The sequence below is a fragment of the Nilaparvata lugens genome, chromosome 6 (assembly GCF_014356525.2).
Source record: "Nilaparvata lugens isolate BPH chromosome 6, ASM1435652v1, whole genome shotgun sequence".
NCBI lineage: Eukaryota > Metazoa > Arthropoda > Insecta > Hemiptera > Delphacidae > Nilaparvata > Nilaparvata lugens.
This window is the reverse complement of record NC_052509.1, coordinates 19304262-19325491: the sequence shown is the minus strand read 5'-3', so window position 1 is coordinate 19325491 and position 21230 is coordinate 19304262. Positions and strand designations below refer to the sequence as shown.

At 34.4% G+C, this 21230-nt stretch overlaps 1 protein-coding gene across 3 annotated transcripts in view; it reads right to left on the bottom strand.

Moving 5' to 3' along the window:
* The window catches only part of LOC111046226 (discoidin domain-containing receptor 2), a 140739-nt gene extending 120038 nt beyond the window's left edge, over window positions 1-20701 (bottom strand). For 2 of the 3 annotated variants that reach the window (XM_039430341.1, XM_039430344.1), the window contains exon 1: window positions 20445-20701. The gene's annotated coding sequence lies outside the window, so the exon portion shown is untranslated. Of the gene's footprint in view, window positions 1-16771; window positions 17032-20444 lie in introns of those variants that run through there. The other variant, XM_039430345.1, reaches the window with a different exon arrangement.
* Between the last annotated feature and the right edge of the window lie 529 nt (window positions 20702-21230).

Sequence of the window (21230 nt, the reverse complement as noted above, 5' to 3'; positions counted from 1 at the left end):
GAGATTAAGCGTTTTTTTCAAATATCCATCAGATGTTGACAGAGATTGCGGTTATTGTAGAAATGCATGCTGCACTAAAACTTCAATGCTGAATTATATTTAAACAGCTACCTAGTAAAAATACAGAGATCAGATCTTTTTGTTCTAGAATGAACTAAGACTAGGATTTTTTGTTTGATTGCATCGTGGAGAATGACAGAACTCTGTTTCTTTTTATAGGTGAGAATACACTTTTACTCGTACAATTTGCCACAACTATGTTCAGATAAAAATCGTTGAAGACCGAATAACTATTTCTTTATACATTCAAAAGAGAATCACACACTTCTTCACTTGCTTCCAGACCATTGATAACATTATGCAGATTCTGTTGTCCATCAGAGTCTTGAAGAAAAATGTAATGTTCTCGTGAGAAGGTTATGCTCCTGGAAATCATTCTTATCTCTCATTATTCTTGTTTTACTTCCTTCGATGTCTTTCTTCACAATCTCCAGTGATATCCCATAATGATGTCAACATACTAAGATTTATTTATATAGTATCAGCCATTTTAGGAAAGCCTTTGAAGAACCAGCTATTCCAATCACTCACCTATGAGTTTTAGATGATCGAATGAGGGTTGCTCCAAAGCATGATCGGTTGTCACATTATTAAATTTTCAAGATTTTCTATTGACAGAGAGTCAATGTATTGACTGTCTAAAGTTAATGTTTCCTTATTGGAAATGATTTTCTACTTCTGTGGGTATTTTTTTTCTAGATTTAACACAGACTCCATAACATGGTTTGTGTGATTGAATGAAAAAAGTATGGGTCTTTTCTCGTACAGTTTCTATGTGCAATACCAGAGTCCTTCCTTATGAGCACGAATACAATTCAAGATAATTTAAACTATGTTACAATAATCAGTCATAAATTTCAAGTAGTCATTGATTTTGCATTGTGATTCTAAAAAAACTCCACAAATAGCTCCTGACTTCTTTCAAATATACTTTGACAATCTCTCATATTTGAACCGTTCATGAGTCCTTCTTTGTAGTTGTTTCATTGAATTGATTGCTTGCTCTCACACCTTAATTAGACTTATCTCCCCTCAATGGATTTCCAACAGTATTCTCTCCAAATATTTCAGATTCAACAAAGATAGCTCCCATTCCACTTCCATTCAAGTACCACCCCAAGACAATCAGTCAAACTCAGCCAGATGAAACGTATCTATTCGTAGATATAAGTTACAGAAATCAGTTGATGAAGCTGCGTTTACACCAAAGTTATTAACATAATGTTGATAACTTAATCTTTATTAGATTGAACGGAACTTGACAAACACATATGTTCATCATGTGTATGATAAATTATGTTCAATCAAATAGAATCTATAAAGATTAAGTTATTACCTAACATCTCGTTAATAAATTTGGTGAAAACGAAGCTTTGTATTTCCTCTGTATTCAAATATTTAGTCATATCACATGGGAGTAATTGGCATTATATCTCTATTTAAAAAGTACAATATATTTTGTCCAATAGTTTTTTCCACTGAAACCTTAAGGTCAACATTTATAGTCCAAAAATTGAAAACCAGAAAGTCCATTAGAGCATTAATGTTATTATATGAAATTCTAAATAATAATATATTCATGCCAGATTTAATCAATTTGTTAAATTTTCATGTTCCATGCAAAAGACCAAGACTTAATATGCTATTTCAAATACCGTTTGTCAGAACCGCTCACCATTTCAATTCCTACCTAAATAGAACAATGAGATTGTACAATAGACTAAACCCATTCCTTGATCCCTTCTATGACCGCTACAATACATTCAAGAGATCTTGTGGAAGATTATGCTGCTCAATTGATGAATAAATTATTATTTTTGAGCTCTACTAACTCTTCTTTCTTCAAATGTTTCTTCTTTCTATATGTATCTTTCATCCTATACCCCTTTACTAACTTTCCGGAATCTAACCCAAAAATCGTTCTCTTCTAATTTTATTAGTTATATACTGAATCGTGATTTTATGAAGTGCGATATTATTTTTTTTGTTTTCTTTTTTGTATGTTAATTGTAATGTTATACTATCATCTATGTCATTAAGGCTCGTACTGGAGTTTGTCTGTGAGCCTATATTTTCTTGGATAAATAAATGAATAAAAAAGATATTCGTGCTTCAATTGTAAATTTATATTGAGAAAATATTTTACTCCTGTTACACGGTGCTCTATATGGGGTAGCCTATATTATTTGTTAAACTTACTCCATTACTTGACTTTCGCAATTCCAAAGTGATCATTGAACTAAATTGAATAATTATTCTCTCTTTATGAGATATTAGTTTTTTATCGACTGAGAAACACAAATAGGATTCCTAACAAGAAACAAGATGGTTTATCATTACAATGTAATCATAAATAATGATAATGAGATGAAGTTTGTAATTTGACCATAATTTGTATATTATGATGAGAATTATCAATTATTGAGGCTTGAGAGTTGAAAAATCGTGTTCAGCGACCGAAAATACATAAGATAGCGTTTCTGAAATACATAATTTGAATGCATAGAATAGTAGGAGCGATGCGATAGACAGGCCACTACGCGCATTAATCATGGGGGAGGACCGCGCCGCAGCGTAACAGTGCTACTTATCCCCCTCCCACCGCCGCATCTATGATCGTAACCCCCAAACTATATATATCATTGAATTCAGGAAGAAACGGCCTACAACGTTTATTGGGAACCTTTTCCTCTAAGTCGGCTAACGACTTAAATATTCAAGAAATAACAAAAAGTCCATAATAAAAAAATACATTTTTCGAGATATTTTATTTTTTTGCGGAAAAACTATGCGGTTTATCGCAAAAATGTAGAGGACCACATTGAAAGCCAGTTATAAGTACATAATATTGAGAAAAAAGTCAAAGCTGTACTATGAATAGTAACTGCAGGACAGGCGATTTTATAAGCGCGCGTTTTTTACAACTTACCCCCCTCCCCCCCAATCTGTCGACCACCCTGGGACGTGACGACATCGAGTTTCATATACACTAAAGACCCCCTAACAATAATCCGAAGTCAAATTCTCTGCCTCTCTCATGTATGCTCAATGTAAGCCAGCGCCTGGACTAATTATTAATTTGAAAAATATGTGGAAAAATGTGTGAATAAGTTGTGATAATTCAATTTTGAATTTTGTGTTTTAAATCAGACAATGGAAAGACAGACACATCCAACCGTGAATTGTATTGGTCTACATTATTCAAGATGGAACTTTCGGTAACTGAAAGAGAAATGTTAATATTATTCTTGCAAACAGAACAATACTGGGAACAAGGAAGAAAAGAAGTTCGACAGTGTCAAAAAAGAAAAGCATTTGATCGATATTGAATGTAGCCAACCAGCTCCTTGAAAAAATGAAAGCAAGACAGGGTCTTCAGGTAGTGATGGTTCGTTCTTTTTCATTTTCAACCATCTACAAAAGCGTGGGCAACGGGTGAGGTGAGGTTGATATGCCCTGAAAACGGGGTTACATGATTAATCTTCGTCTGGGGCGTGGTAGGTGGTAGCAGAAGGGTGAAATCAACCCCCTGCAAGGGCCAAGAAATCGATTTCTTGTCAAACTTAAACTTGCCCCTGTACAGGAGAGTGCCTGGTTGTTTCACATAAAACTCAAATACAACTAGTGTAGGTTTTTGTCAGTGACCGTCATCCATTAATTCTAGCTGTAATAGTGGATTACTCCTCCCTAATTTTTTGTTTAATCAATATCATCAGTCTTATATCCTCTCGTATTGAACCGTTGTCAAATTTTTCAGATTTTGAAAAATCTGAAAGCCTAAAGAATTATCCTCCATCAAACTAAAACTAGAGATTTTCTAACTTGCCTACTCACTTCAAAAAGCTGTCAGCTTTGGTTTAATGGGAAGCCCGAAGCCATCATGTTATTCATTGGAAATGCTAACAGTTTAAAGTGAATTTCACCATAGGTAATCGTTTTTGAAATAGTATTTACTAATTAAAAAAATTTAATAAACCAATCTATTCTGAAGAGCAGCCTCGATTCATGTACACACGATTAAGAATAGCATTTAGGCTTCATTCCTCCATGTAAGGTACATTTATATTCATACCGAACCGTTACTCAACAAAGCACCTGATTATCACACATCATGATAATTATATGTTTACACATCATAAAGAGAGTAAATAATAGTGGGATGCATAAGTAAGAGAAACTCGTGACTATCATTCTCGCCCACAACTGTTCTTTAGTATGTATTGAAATTATAAATTTGAATCTTGCACGGTGTTGAATTTATGATTATCTATTCATTCATAACACTTTCATCCTTTCGCACTTACATTATCGAATATTATTAATTTTATCTCATACCGCATTTTTAATGATCTCATACTTACACTCTTGTAGTACAGTTCAGTGAACAGTAGGTACTCATCATTGTATGAAAAGTCTCTTGCTTGTTCTGATTTAGTTTCATAGTAGCCCTATCTATGTATTGGAACATTGATTTGATTCTGTCACTATCTTTGGTTTGAAGAATGTTCAAGTTGGTGATGAATTTGAGAATCAATTATAACAATCGACAAAAATATTAACCCATTTCTCAACAAAAATATGTTTTGGAGAAGACAAACTCAGAAGGTTATAACTTTGTACTTTGGTATTCGAAGTTTTGAACTTTGCATAATTGACATTGACTTCCGACATTGAACAAAAACGAGAAAACACTAAGAAATAGCTTTTTTCTAAAGCTAGAGTGATAGCTTTATTATACTTTGTATTCAAAATAAAATCTAAATTTAACAGAATCAACATTTTTCTTGACGCGTTGGTCCTCTGCCTTCTTGAAATCATTTGTATCAGTGCATTTACATTTCTACCTGTTCAAGATCTCCAAAATCTGGGATCACAAACAAGAGTCGACAACAGATTTACGAACGAGCAACATATTTCTGTAACACATCTACACCTGCCGCCTCCAAAAGGACAAGAAAAACAAATTGCTCAACACTGCGACTACCCAATAACTTTCGCTTATCTTTGTCAAAATCAGAAAGGCCGTGTGCAACCTAACTGTAACCTGCGGTTGGCAGGAGTGTAAGGGACACTTGTCATCAATTCAGTGTCGGCTATAGAATAGATTTTTTCGGTACTCTACGCCTTTCTCTCTCCTATGTCAAACTCTCTCATTCTCTTCGTCACTTTCTCTGTCTGTCTCTCTTCTCTCTTTTCTTATATCTCTAGATTGCTCTTCACACGTTCCTTATTTTTCATCAAATTTGCTTCTTCTTCCACTTTTATCATATGTTTTCTATTTTGTCTCTCTCTCTCTCTGTCTATTTCTTCTCTCTCACAATATCACTCTCTCTCTATCACTCTCTCTTGCTCTTTTTCTCTAACACCTCTCTCCACTCTTTATCTTATTTCAAATGTTCTCTGTTTTCTACTAGATATTCCTGTTCTTCTCACTTTTCTCTTAAATTATACTTTCTTCTCTCCTACAACCATCTCTTTCTCTTATTTCATATTCCATCATTCATCATTCTATCATCTATCTCCTCCACCCGACCACCATTTTTCCTCTAGTATTCAACTAATTTTCTCTCAGATTATTTCCATTCAAGTATATGATTCTCTCTAAATCTCTTTTCTGAACAACACACTCTCTTTCTCATCATTTCTTCTCAATCTTCTACCCTTTCACACTTTCTCTTACTTTTTTGTCCATACCTATCTCTCACTTTATCTCTCTCACTCTTTCACTCTCTCTCTCTCTCTCTCTCTCTCTCTCTCTCCCTCTCTACCGTTCTACTCTCTTTCTCTTTATAGACATTCTAGGCCTAGTGATAGTTTTCCATTCACCAGTGTCCCTGTCGCATAGTTGCATTATGTATGTATAGGTTACCTATAACTTACTGGCGTTCCTCAATAATTTGAACTACAATTTATAACAAGAGAGACCCCCCCATGGGCTGAGCTGCCATCACGTTGTTGTGTAGTTTTTGTGTCCCTCCAACAACCAACTCAGCCGTTCATCGGCCTTCTATCTGCACTGGCATCTTTCAGGATTGTAAGTCTATAAATTTCTTGACCTTCCTCCAGCTCCTCTATGTAAATAAATATACCTTCTACAAGGAACCCGTAGAGTTTCAGTTTGTAAGCTCCTCCATCCTACCATATCCAAATCATCATCATCAACATCATTCTCGTTATTTCCACCAGGAGAGATAATCACGAAATTTCGAAATAAATATTTTATTGGTCTCTCCACATACTTTCTCAGCATCTAATCCTTGTTATAAGCGATTATATAAGTCTGAGCAGAGCGCCCAACAAATTGTTACATAGATTTCGGTAATAACCAAGGAACGTTTTGTTATCCATACATTTATTCCATCCGCTAAGCTATAACAGTTCAAGCTAATGGTACAAAAAGCAATTAAAATGAGGGTTTATGCGATGAAAAGTTTGAATTCTAGTTCTAGGGAGTGATCAGTCATGCATATAAGGAGGAGTGGATATTTTACAGTATTGATTCTGCGTTAAACGAATATCTGTTCCTAAGCAATATGAAATATATTTATGACTTCCTATGATTGAGAATACAGAACTAGTTTTGTTCCAGTTTGGTTATAGTTCAAGTTTAGTGTTCATGTTAATAACTATTAGTCTTATTGCTAGACGCGTATATAGTTTTCAACGGTACATCATTTAACATAACTATAATATTATTCTATCGTTATTCTGAATGGTTCTTGAAAATGTCGTCACTGTTCAAGAATGAGTAGAAGTAGAGCAGTTGCTGGAGAATTGCGTTTGTAATTATTTTCAGAGTGAAAATAATACATCGATAGAGTATCAATGTGAAGAGTTGAATTGACCACATGCACTAATGGGTAGTTCAACTGATAACATGAAGAACCATTCGAGTACACTATATTGTTATGAAAGATTCATTCAGAAGTATCGCTTGTATGGAAAGTTACACTTGAAAATATCTATATATGAATTATTGAAAGTTGCATTAAACAGATGCGCCCAGAGAGAGTTAAACTGATAACAAGAAAATTATTCATAATGTATGTTATATTCAGATAATTATTCCAATTATATTGAAGATATTGTATCAACTCACTGTTGATTTTAATTGAACAATTTTCCGAGCTAAATACACTCATTCTTATAAAGACTTCTGCACACATCGAATATTGGCAACGGAAGAAAATAGCTCTACGGAATACGAATGAACGCTGCTACCACGGAGAAATAAAATTCCTTCAACTTTTTGCTGCTACACAGAAATATACCTGGCAGACAACTTCAAAGGTTATGTCACCAACCTAATAATATCAAATAAAATTCAAATTATTGTGTGATAAATTCTATTATTGTATTGTTGTATTGTATTGTTCACTATAATTTTGTCAATAAATGTTGTTTTACTACTCATTAAATATACGAGTAAATACTTGGGCTGAGGCTCAAACCCAGCATCTTCCAGTTTCCTGTCAAGCACGATCTCTCGAAATCGATATAATTTAAATCTGACTCATCGACTTCTACATTATCATCTTTAGGCTATATTCACATCTTTTTTTTCATTTTCGTGAATAGGGCACCAATCACACACCTAATTTTATCAATAAGTTTCTATTTTCAGTATATTTCATGTGAAAGTAATCACAAGGTTAACAGATTTTTGTAGAGTATTTGTATAGTGAGAGTACAGGTAGCAGCTCTTGAGAACGAACGTTTGAGGCAAAAATCCAACCTACCGACCGAACGTTAGCCGTTTCCCAAATAATCGGTCGCCACTAATTTCCATACAGACTCGAATTCGTTCGGCTGGTCCTTTCAAACAGCCAGGGGACGTCGTTTAATTAGCATCCAACAAACGACTCAGCCCGGCAAGTGTGCCTACAGAAGGCACAAGCAAACCCGATCAAAAAAAAGTGGCGATACCTTTCTGGGTTCCGTGAAACCGGCTGGGACCATCGTAATGGATTTACGCCCGACCACCACGCCTATTTCGAGTCCGAAAAAAGTATCCCATGGAGAACAATGCGGGCCAATCAATATGTACTTGGGATTACTACCGGGCCAATACTATTTATCATTGGCGGCCACCATTTTTAAATTGACAGTCGTTTATAAATAATTCATCGATTATTTTTGAAAGATATTGGTGCGATAAACTACAATGATTGAAAAAAGGGAATATCATTTGTGGCCACAATTTTCGAATCGACGAAAGTCATTTAACATAATAAGTCATTATTTTTTGTAAGATATTGGTGCAATTATATACAATGAGGAATATAAAGAGACCGATGGAAGTTGGGACAAGAAAAAATGTTAAGATATATTGATGCAATAAACTACAATGAACAACAGAAGAATAGAATGGAAGTTGGAAACTGGATTTTAGGAGCTACAACAAAACACAATAATTTCTGGAGATACTGCCGATGCATCTTGTGTTGTATTCTAGAATACAATTTATTAGAGTTTGGTAATTGGAACTCATTCAAGAACATTTTAAAAATCTTGGAGATGTTGCTGGAATTTTGATTATATAATTATTGTGAATGACTCCAAATTCATATAACTGTTCTACGAAATATGACGTGAATCAGTCAAATTCAATGATACAAGAACATATTAGTGGAATGTTGTGTGATTGAGATTAAAATATTAGGATTGATATCCTGCTCATTCATTTTTATAGCACAGCAATATGACAAAAGATAAGGTATGGCAGATCTATTACAGTAGCCTATAGGTCAATATGTTGAAATATTATAATTATTGTTGATTGAGTTTGAAATTGCTATTTATATTTGGCTACTAATTTCAAAGAGTCTATAAGGAATGTATAAGAAGATTTCCAACTGAATAGAGTCACCAAAAAAGATTAGGAGAAGGTTCATAAATGAGAAAAACGAAACCCACAGACATAAAAGTTAGTTACAAAAATGGTCGTTAAGTTGCACGAAAAAGATACCTAGCGGTTATCCCTTTGAGATACGGCTCGTTAAGCTACTTAACAACCACGAAAAATTTCCCTCTCCACACGAATCCAGCAAGCTGTCAGTGAAGGGAATTTATTCGCGGAATTAAAATATTGAAAGACAAAGGCAAGTCATTGGGGACACTGGCAGAAATTCCCTCGCTACGACTTGTGTGGAATATCATTTGGATATGAGTGGCAGCGATAGAGACAAAGAGAGTGGCATTTCTGACAGAGATAGAAACTTCGAGAACGATACGATGTTGTAACAAATTAAAATATGCAAATAATCATAATCCACCTCCAAATTTCTGCTCGCCGTGGCATTGTAGCGCCGCTGTATTAATACCACAGTAATTTAATTACACACCCCCGAAAGGTAGTTAGGTTGTTATGTATGTTGGCGGCACTGGTGGATCCGAATAATAACTCCTCCTGTGTTGCTGATTATTCATGAGACCACTGAATGCATTGCCGGCAACATTGTCGCTACTGAGTTTCATCTCGCAACGGCCAATCAGAAAAATTAACATTTCTACTGCATGTGGAGCGATTCCAATCATCTGACGTATGTGCTATGCTACCACTACTCAATTGTACTCGTATAACAGAAGCTCAAGAACATACAAACACAGAAAACCCATATGCAGTACAGTGAGTTGTAAATTAGTACTGTTGCTGATCAATAATCGAATATCTCTTTTAATCAATCAAAAACACTACATACTTTGGATTCAATCAACAAATTGATATTGAAAATATATCCTCCCTCTTTCTCGTTGTTTGGAGATAAATATTCCTGTATTTATTGCCTCTTCTTTTAATTAGTAGGTTCTATTGATACTATGCATGTAACTTATATTGGAATAATATTATTCTAGTATCTTTTCCTATGGAAGAGGTGGTATAAAGCAATTAAGAGACAATATTTATTCACAAATTGTATTGGGGTGATATTCAATGACACAGTTCTGAGTTATGAAAAAGTGGTAGAAGTAGACCTAAGTAATATTACTTACAATATTTTAAACGAATTCAATGTTCATTCACAAACACTGGACTGTACCAATATTAATATCCAACATAGTCTATTGAATAAGCCTCAATGATGAAAATGTTTTATAATTTTTTTATACTGTATTTTTTTAAATTGTCTGAATTACATCATAAATACAGAAATGATTACACTACCATCATCACAAGAGAGAGCAGTTCAAATTATCATCAGTAAAACTTTTTAAATTTTCATTTTTGGGCTTAATCTCATATTTCGGACTGAAAATGAACTTTTGTGTGATTTAAAAAATCGTGGAACAGTGATAAAAATGTACATGAATTCTTGTGGGTCTATTTATTAGTCTGATTGGTATTGCTAATCAACCCAGATTACCCAGAGTTGTACAACACTCTGGTCTGTTTCGCCAACCATCCAAGCATATTGCCTATTTCGAAGTGTGCCGTTTGTTGTGAGAAAAAGAGGGCAGACTAGCAGTCTAGCTCTAGTCGTGTGGATGGATCGATAGACAAGTTTCGCTGCGTGTCAGGGTTATTAATGAACTTGCAACACAGCTCTAGACTCTAGAAGGCACTGGCAGGCGTTCGCAGGTGATTCCCCCTCCCACCCAACAACCAAGCCCTCACCCACCGTCCCATCAACTAGGTGGAAATAACCCGAGGAAAAATCTCGCACATTTGTTGGCGAATAGTCGGCTATAACTCGTGCCTGTCTGCTGGAAAAATAACTTCACGTTTTCACGTGCTTCTACGGGGTAGAAGAGAGACAGACAGATAGAAACATTGCAAGTGTGAGTGAGAGAGAAGGGATGATGCGTGTGAGAGAGTGTAGCTAAGAAATAAGTTGGTGGAGCATCGAAGAACTGGGAAGCTATGCTAGTCAGGAAATTTTGCTACACCTGGGAACAACATCTTTATACGAACGCATCAAAAAACCTTAAGAACCTATCAATTTTGCCCAAACTTAGATAAAGTGACAAGAAACACTTTATAAGTTGAGTGAAGGCTATACAATACATATTACATGAGGGCTGGCATATAAAGTCAGTCAAGAATATGATATCTAAATCTGAATTGCATTTATAATATTCTGATCATCAGAAATTATAAAATACTTTTATTATGATACATATTTAGTTAATACATTCAAATTAACAGATCATAGTCATTGAATTCACAAATAAAGATCAATCGATTGAATCATTCCACAGTTCCCTATAAATTAATTAATATGTGAATGATTCACATTGGTTATTTCTAATGAAAATCAGTTCACTACCATAAATCACGTTCATATCACTCTGTGGATTGGAAATGAAATGATTCAAGATGAAGCAATCCAAGATGATGTTTATCACAACCGATAAATCAATCTGAGTTTTCAACATGAATAACTATTTATCATTCAATATTTCCAACTTATTCATCGAATCACAATTTATGAACACAGTGTGAATGAGACTACACAGTACAATAAACTTCGCACTATAGACAGTGAGTCAGTTTCTCCATCGCTACTGCATCGTAAACAATATGGTAATATAAATCATCTCCCAAGGAGGCCATATTATTAATAAGTTCTACTTTTCAGCTCGTATCTTAGAAAATTATTTTCATTCGTTTGAAAAGACAATAAATAATGCAGTCCAGTGATGAATAATTTTTATTGAATTCCATCAACTATTCCTCTCCCAAATTTAGATAAGGTCACACATTGTCAAAAAATAATTATTATTATCATAAAAAAGTTACCATAATTATTATTCTAGTAGCTTATGTATTATTTTAAACATAAACTTTTTGGATAATGAAAGAGGGTAATTTACCAGCGAAGAATGTAATTAATTAATTATTGTATTGTAATGATAGTTTTAGAATGACGTGTCATGATACTGATGGATTCATGAAGCTAATGAATATCGTAATGATAAGGTGAAATAAATGCGAATTTTCTCCATCCCTGTGTTATTATTATTCATTTTATAATAAAACTATAGTTTCAATGTTTGAAGCATCATCTTCCTCTTCAGATACGATCATAAGATATCGTATTGGTGATTTGAAAAGTTAATGAATTGTGTAAAAAATTATACAAATAATACAGCAATATTGGACAAGTTGAACAATTGCATGGGATTTGAAAAGAACGTATTACAGGATCACAGGGAGGAGCGTCTAATGTGCATGTCCACTGCACCAATACCGCACGGAATTCGCGACACAGCTTGATACAATTCAATAGACTGCGGCTGCAATGAGCTTACCCATCATTCGCACATCCACATACCAGTTCTGCCAGTCACTCGGGGGGCGCTGGTACCCAACTAACGCCCCCCCCCCCCACCAATTATATAAATTGCGCGACTAAATCCAAAGCTGCATCAGACACAATAAATAAGATTTATAGGGCGGGCGGACAGTGTCATGTGACAACTGTGTTCTCAACTAGCTGTCAACAGCAGAGGGGCTCCGAGGGCGAATCGGTGGCTCAGCTGGCCGCTAACCGAATCAATTAAGTGTTGCCACGCTGTATAAATTACGCCTGGATTGTGCATGTGCATGCCTCATGTCTAGAGCACAGCCTCCTCCTATCATGCCACTGTCCGTGAAATTGATGGTTATTACTCAGAAAACTTATTGCCGTGTGCCCCACTGCATCGATGAGGACTGACTGCTGGTTGCAGTTATATGGAATTTGCTTGCGGAATTTGTAGCGAGAATGGATGGTCGGGTGTTAAATTCAGTAGTGAGATTTGTCAAAATAGTGGGCCAAGTCATCAATCGGTCAACAGTGCTTACTTAAATAACTGTGAAAATGATGGTTCTGTGTCAATTCAAGTCAAAATATATATTAATGATTACTATTAAACGAAAATCCAAATTCAATAGTGATTATTGATTCATTAGCATTTTAATAAATGCAATTATCTCAGTAATTTTCATCTGCTGTGGGGTATATACTGTATTGCCTACTGTACCTTGATTCTGTCCATCGTTCACAAATATTATGTGATACAATAATTGATATGATTCAAAAAAGTTTTACTGTTCTAGAAAAAATTATGTAGTAATAGGTCACCTATCTTCATATAATATATAAAAGCGAAATGTCACTCACTCACTCACTGACTGACTGACTGACTCACTCACTCACTCGCAGAACTAAAAATCTACCGGACCAAGAACGTTCAAATTTGGTAGGTATGTTCAGTTGGCCCTTTAGAGGCGCACTAAGAAATCTATTGACAATATTTTAACTCTAGGGTTTTTTAAGCGTTTAAAGTTCGTCTTTTAGAATGTATATTCTTCTTCTCCCAATCTCTTAATTATAATTGAAATTTCCATATTATCATATGTTACTATAGAACTATAATCTAGATAGAGTACCTCTTCGAAACAGTTGTTAACTAGCAACTAAATTAATAATTTTGTCAGGTTGACATTAAGTTGAGTTGACCTAGTTAGGTTTGCACCAAGTTGAAGATTTAAATGCATTTATCGCGGAAAAATTAATTGGGCACTGCTACTTCAATCCTGGGAATATTATATTACTAGCCGTCAGGCTCGCTTCGCTCGCCATATCCGTTTAGCCTGGACCCCCGACTGGATCGTCCTAACATATGATAAAAATGCTCAAATGAAAAATGCAGGCGAGCGAAGCTAGCCTGCTGATCTCATTCTTGGACGATCCATCAGTCGGGGGTCCAGGGGGCGGAGCCCCCTGGCTAGACGGATATGGCGAGCGAAGCGAGCCTGACGGCTAGTGAATCATAAAACTATCTCATCAACTCGTGTTCAATACTCAAATACTGAAATTCAATTCAAAATACATGAAAGGATCTTCAGATATCAGAGGATAGAAATCTGTACATAATCAGATATTGAATGAAATACTGTGATACAGTTATTAAATCAGTAAATTCAATAAACTTAGGCTCCTGTTTTATATTGAATAGTACAATAATGATGGGAACCCTCCAAAATAGTATAGATAAGTCAAAGACTCTTGAGTATGAAAAAATTCTCGAAATATTATTATCTTGATCTAATGTTTACAAACAAGAAAAAAATCGCTCCTGTCAAAAACTTCTCTGGATATCATTTTTAAAGTTTGGAAAAATGAAGAATGACTGACCCTCCTAATAATAAGAAAGAGTCTTGTTGCATCAAGTACGCCATAAAACCAATCAGAAGGTTCCTGTAAGATCCTACATAATGAAAAATTTAGCCACCCCTACTGAAACTCTTGAATATTAGAGTTATTGAAGGTTATTATGAAGACTGAACAAAGAATAGGCTGGACCTTCCTGAGCTTGCGCTTACTGAGCAAAGTAATTATCATTCATTTTTCATTGCTTCACCAACCTCCTTCTCCGTCCTTTTCCATCTTACCCACCTCCTTCAGGATTGAGAAGAGGTTTGCATATTTGAAGAAAAAACGTATCACTCCAAGTCCAGGAGCCCAGGAACTTGGAACTCATTAGCTACTGTACTTGGTTGAAATTCAAAAGTTAAAGTCCCATCAATGATTCAGAGTCGAATGCGCTGTTCAAACAAATTCCGAGTTTATTAAAAAAGGAAGAAGGCTCTCCCTATTTTTCCATCGCGCGCGCACGTGGATGAATGGATCGACAGACCTGAAATGAGCGGAGGGTCAGGGCCAGGGTCAATCAGCGGGATCTGGGGATTTTATGAAAAGCCCTCAGGCGTCTTGTGCTGCTCTCTGACGGCCGATTTTGTAAACAAATTTTCCGCCATTTGTCGAGGGGGAAGGTTGTAATTAACCAACATAACCCGTACCACATTTTCATTTCATTTCAGTGTCTTAACGTGATGATGGGCACTTAGGGTGGGTGGCATGAGACAGGGAGAGGTACAGATCTCGTCAATTAGATATCAAGGGGAGTGCACTTTTTACCATAGCAAACCCTCCCAAACAAACAGGACAAATAGGATTTAGCAAACATGGAAGTCTCACTCTCATCGCGAGACTGTCATGCAGACAGACGAAGATCCCCCTCTCAATATAAACCTTCATGTCTATCTAGTTGGGGAAGACAGTACCAGGGGCTGCAGCCCTCTCACCATAAATCCCGAAATTTAATATCGCACTATACCGGTAATAATGCGCATACATTTCGCACATGCTCGCAAATACCTTCGTATCATTTCGAGGAATATGAAACACGAGATTGGCTGCTTTCAAAACGTACATTATGTCTTGTTTAGTGTATTAAAGTGAATTATTCCTGATATTATTAGCCGGCAACAGAAGGTAATAAATTGTCACTGCTCGTTCGAAATATAAGAATATAAAACGATTATAATGTCACTGTATTGAAATTGAAAAGGCTAACGGAAAATGTACATCCAAATAGATTAAATTAACAATTTCTGCTCCTATCTATTAAGAATTCCATTCCGTCAATATTTTGAAAGAAGAAGTATGTAAATAATAGTAATATTAATGAATTATGGAATAGTATTTTTAATATTATGAATCCAGTCTACAACTAAACTCCAACTCGAAATTGTAGGCTACCTATCATCATGGAAATATATCATAGGAAACTATACTCTATAACCTATTTTTTAACCATAACATAGAGTATTATACTATCTTTGCTACCATAATTTTTGCATAATATATCATTTGATTTTCATTTTATTGAACAACAGTATATTGTAATATTGTATTTTATAGAAGAGCCACATACAAAATCAGATTCAAAATCCAAATTTTCCTGGAGAAGAGTCTGCTTTTAAATCCAATCATTGAATCAAGAGTTTTTGCAAATTATTTAAGTTCCTGACACTTTAGTTTGTCCTAGAAAACTAAAAGAATTCCGACCTTGATCAATGTATCAGAAATTAGAACAGTATTGACCCACTATTGGTTGTCAGTACGAGCTATCAATCAACTTTTTATTGGTTGATGACAATTGGTGATCGAACATTTATGATTGTGCTAGTCGCTCAACTATTGAAAGAGCATAGTGCTGAAATAATCTCATTAATGAATTATTTTTATATCATTCATTTTTCAAAGTTATGTACATATTAACGCACGAAAGAACTAATTCTACAGGGGATAACAACCTATATATATAGTTATTCATTAAATTAACAACATCCTACATTCGAGTATTTTATTGATCTAAAATTCAATATTAATTAATAGATTAGGAACGGCAAGAATAATATTGAACGGCTAGATTGTGAAAGGAATAATATGAACGGCTCTTTATATCAGAATCTAATGTGTAGCTGTAGGCCTATGCAATGATAACAGTGATAATAAACATATTTTTACCATTCACTGCTTATATCAACTGAACAGAATTAATGCTACATTGTAACAAATACCTATGCCTATGCAATTTTCTCATGTACATATTCTTGTTATTGAATAGAAATAATGTAATTAACTTAAAGTATGGAGCAAGTATTATGTTTTTCTAACCAATTAGAATATCATTTCCCTTCAATAATAATAATTATTAGTCATAGTGACTAGTTTTAATATGATTTACAAGAAAAAACATCCAGGAAAATCACCGTATAGTTTCAAGCATTATCTCGATCAATTAATCAATATTAATTCATTTTCAAACTTCAAACTTCATTTGGGCTGATAATTAAACTACAACATAAAGCAAAATTGAATGTCTTCATAATGGGAGTCAAACGACATGAAAAATTGTATTGTATAGTAGCACTAACCTGTACATAGCTGAATTATTCTGGAATATAGCAGAACCAGCAACTCGCGAAATTTCGCGATATTTAATCACTAGCAAAAATAAGAAGCGATCAATCAAATTGGAAAACCACCAGCACAATCTTCGAAGTATCAAGTAGAATATTCGGGATAGAATATTCTAAAATACAGCAATAGAAATTAAAAAGCACAAGAGAATCACTCCGAGTATCTATCAACGCGGCTGATCAATGACTGACTGACGCTCTAGCTGTGAAGCTACTGGTATACTACGCTACGACGGGAGTAGACAGGACGGTAGAGTAGAGGTGCCTGATCTAGCTTGTCGATGTCAGCGTATTTCACAGACATGTCTTGACAGGCGCGTGTTGATTTCCACGATCTACGGCCTACCGCACTCTGCTAGTCGCTAAACAATAGTACAGGCATGATGTAGGATTGGTATTATTATGATAATAATTATTATCATGATGATTCACAATGTGAAATTATGTTATAATGACACACTATTCAAGCTAATTCAATTGAAATCTATTTTTCCGGCAATTCATTAATATTTATTCCACAAAATACTATAATTATGACATTGGAGGAAAACTAGGCTGCGCCTGTACTCTCCAAAAAACTTAATCTTGTCCAAAGATTAAGGTTATAAGGTTAATTATTCCTTCAACAGTTAATTACAAATATTCAGTAATCGTTTTATACTGAATTCACTATAGTTACTAATGTTTTGCACATTATACAGAGTGTTTCAGAGAAACGAGAAATTTTGAAAGTTCAATAATTTCTAGTAAAACAAATCTATGATATACTAAAGTTTTTCATATCATTCAATAGTAAAAATAATACCATTTTAGAATAAATAATACCATAACATTTATTTTTTGAATGTCATCTTGGAGGTATGTTCCTTTTCTACGAAAACATTTCTGTAGTCTCTTCATCACATTGTCCATGCATGGCTTAACTTAACATTACAACCGGAATTTCTGAAATCGCTTCTCGTGGCTTTCAATTCTGCAACAACGGAAGAATTGGAAGCCAAGTTTCTAGAAGCGATTTCAGTTGTAATGTTACGTCAAACCATGGACAATGTGATGAAGAGACTACAGGATTGTTTGCGTAGAAAAGGAATACTCCTGCAAGATGTCATCTTCAAAAAATAAATGTTACGGTATTATTTATTCTAAAATGACATTATTCTCACTATTGAATTATATAGAAACTTTATTTAAAGATTTATTCTTCTTGAAATTATTCAACTTTCAAAATTTCCCGTTTCTCTGAAACACCCTGCATATATACTGATATGTACCTGCATATTCATTAAAAATATATTGAGAATATTCTATCAGTGCAAATTTCAGAAGTATTAGAGGAGATTGCAGCTTTTTGTTGCTTTCCTGAAATTAAGAATTTTTAAGATAAAAAAATGTTTAAAGTTTGTGAAATTATTCGGCTGAAATTATGAATTCTTTCAAGATAAATAAATGCTTGGAGTTTGTGGAATTATTCGGCTGAATTTTAATATGTCATTTGTCTTATTCATTCTTGGATATTATATTGTTAATTCTGTATATTTGTGAAATTATGGAAGTCTCTTGAAAAAATCTAAAGATTTTAGGAAATGTTTAGCTCCATACCTAGATATCGAGTGCAATCTTGAATAGATTATAGAACTATATTATTTTTTTCTATTCAATATTATGGTTTGAGGATTATTACCTAAAAGATTTCACCTATTCTAGCCTGATATAATGATAAATTATATATCCTATCATCAACGAGCAGGTATTACCCGTGCTCCGCAACGGTCTGTTAAAAGCTCGAAAATATTTAATTTAGTTTTATAGTCACATGCTGATATTGAAAGTATTAATAACTCACAATAGTAAAACTATTTGATTGGCCTTTTTTCTTAAGTATACTTTGTATCACAAATTGAATAAATTTGTTTCAATTATAATTAATTTATTGATGAAAAATGATAATAGGTCTATAACCATACTCGGTAAAAAAATAATCCTATGCGAAATTCCAAGCTGATCAGTTCAGAAGTTCAGACGTGATAATGTGCCAAACACTTTTCTATCCTGTACATGTTATAGGCCAAATCAATTCTTTCCTGAGATAGATAGAATACGTATTGGCCTCACGAATGTCCTACAAGGTAGGTATACTTCATCCAATCTCCAATGTGTCCATCCTCGAATACGTTCAATCGATCATTTTAGATCTCAAAGTTCATTTTCAGTAAGGGGTTCAATTGATTATTTTCCTTCCTCATTTTCTTATATTGAGATTAATCTTTTCATCTTGAATAAAATATCACAAATGAAAGGCCAAATTATAAATGCTGCAAAAATACCTTTGGCATTCATTCATTTCATTCATTCATTCATTTATTGTATAAAATACTATAATCATAATACAATTATGACATTGGAGGAAAAACTAGGCTGAGCCTGTACTATTTCTCTCCAAAAATTTTGATAAAATGTTAATGTTGTCCAAAAGATAAGGTTATGTAATCTCACACTGCTTCGTCACTTGATTTTCGGTCCAGGAATGATGATTAAAAATTTTGAATTTCGAAGGTTGATTTTATACTCTAAATGAATCACAGAATGTATCACAATAAATTAAAAACTTGAGAAATATTGCACTTATTTAAAAAATTTGAATACAGAATCAAAAACCTACTCACTATTTGTTATTTACAGCTGTCTTTATAATCTTTATAATAGCTGTAATCATTAATATTGGAGAGACTCATGTTATGAAAACTGATTGATATCGAATATGTAATACTATTAAAACACTTTAGTAATAATTGATTCAATAGTTTTGGTGACGATTTTTCAGCTTGGCTGTACTAGTATAGTAGGGCATTGGAGAATACCAATGCCGAAGATAATTCGAATAATGAGTTTCAAGAGACTCTCATTATCTGATAGAAAGTTAATCATAGTTACTTAGTTAACAATAATTTAGGATTTTTGTTACACAGAATAATATTAATAATAATATTCGTATGTCTTTCATTGATGGGAAGTCCCTGATAGAAGTTCGGCCTCGTCTGAATATATCCTGAATATATTTTAGCCGCCAATGGGCCTTACGACTGTCATACTACAGCCGTGACTAACAATTTAAGGTGCCCATCTGATGGCATGGAGGATTATTTAGAACTAATTGATATTCATTTCTGGAAAATGATTTTTTATCATATCACCACGAACTCTATCGAGTTAATTGAATTACGAAGAGCAGCAACAACACACAGTAATAAACAATCTGTATCAGATAAAAATTATATATATTTTGTGAGGTACCTCAAGAGGAGCATCTTTCCAAAGCCTGAATTGATTGGGTGTCTATGTTGTGTTTTTAATCTTATTTGCTTTGAAGCTCACTTTATTATTTCCTACTTTGAATACATCAGTAGCTTAGGTATTTATTGTGATACTCTTCAAAAAACAAAAAAAAATAATTTTGAAGCTAGTATTCAATACTTTCAACACCTCCTTATCATTAGAAATGTATTTGTTTCTAATAAAAATCATCAACGATAATAACGTATAAATTACGTTAAACGTAATGTTAAAAACGTTACGTTACGTTAACGTATGAATTTTTGTAATCATAATAAGTATTGGAAGATCAACTCACCATAGACACGTGAAAATCCAAAACTTTGCTCCGTGAAGTAATGTTGCTATTTTCCGACAAAACACTGATCACCATACACAGTTCAAAATATTTGAAACAAGGAGGGAGAAAAAATAAACTACACAAAACTGTGTGTTTGTTATTGAACCGATTCACTGGTGAAGGTCCGTCCGTAAGATAGAACCGAATCCGACGAAAACAACGGAGGACACGAAACACGTCACGACAGGCTCAAAGCCGGCGATAGACTGAATGCGAAGCCGGCTTTGAGGCCCTAAGCACAAGCCCTGCTTCGTTTGGGGGGAGACCCCTCGTCCACAAACACCCCCACTATTTTCGGCAGTGTTTCATCCCCTCTACCGACGGACCACTCCAGCCAGCCAGTATTACCTTCCCTTTCTATTATTCCGCTTCCATAACCTCTTCATCCGCGTTTTTTCTGGCACAGAATTATTTCTTCCATTCTGATTGACAACTGCGGATCGAACGGAATTTCTCATTTCGGGAATTCTGTGTCTATTCTGGGAATACACTGCAATATTATATGACGTGAATGGTGTCATTCTGGCCAGTGATTTGTAAGTTTTAACCGGTGGTACCTATCATTGCTGCACTGCAACTAAATATAAACAAAAATGTTTCTCGGCTACTGTTTACAATTTATATATTCCTGAAGAATGCATTTTTTTATTGGCAAATTTACAAGATGGAACATCTGTATGAACACAACCTTTTTTGACAGATTTGATTGCCTCAGATTTGTGAGTCAATTTTCATGGCTTCGAA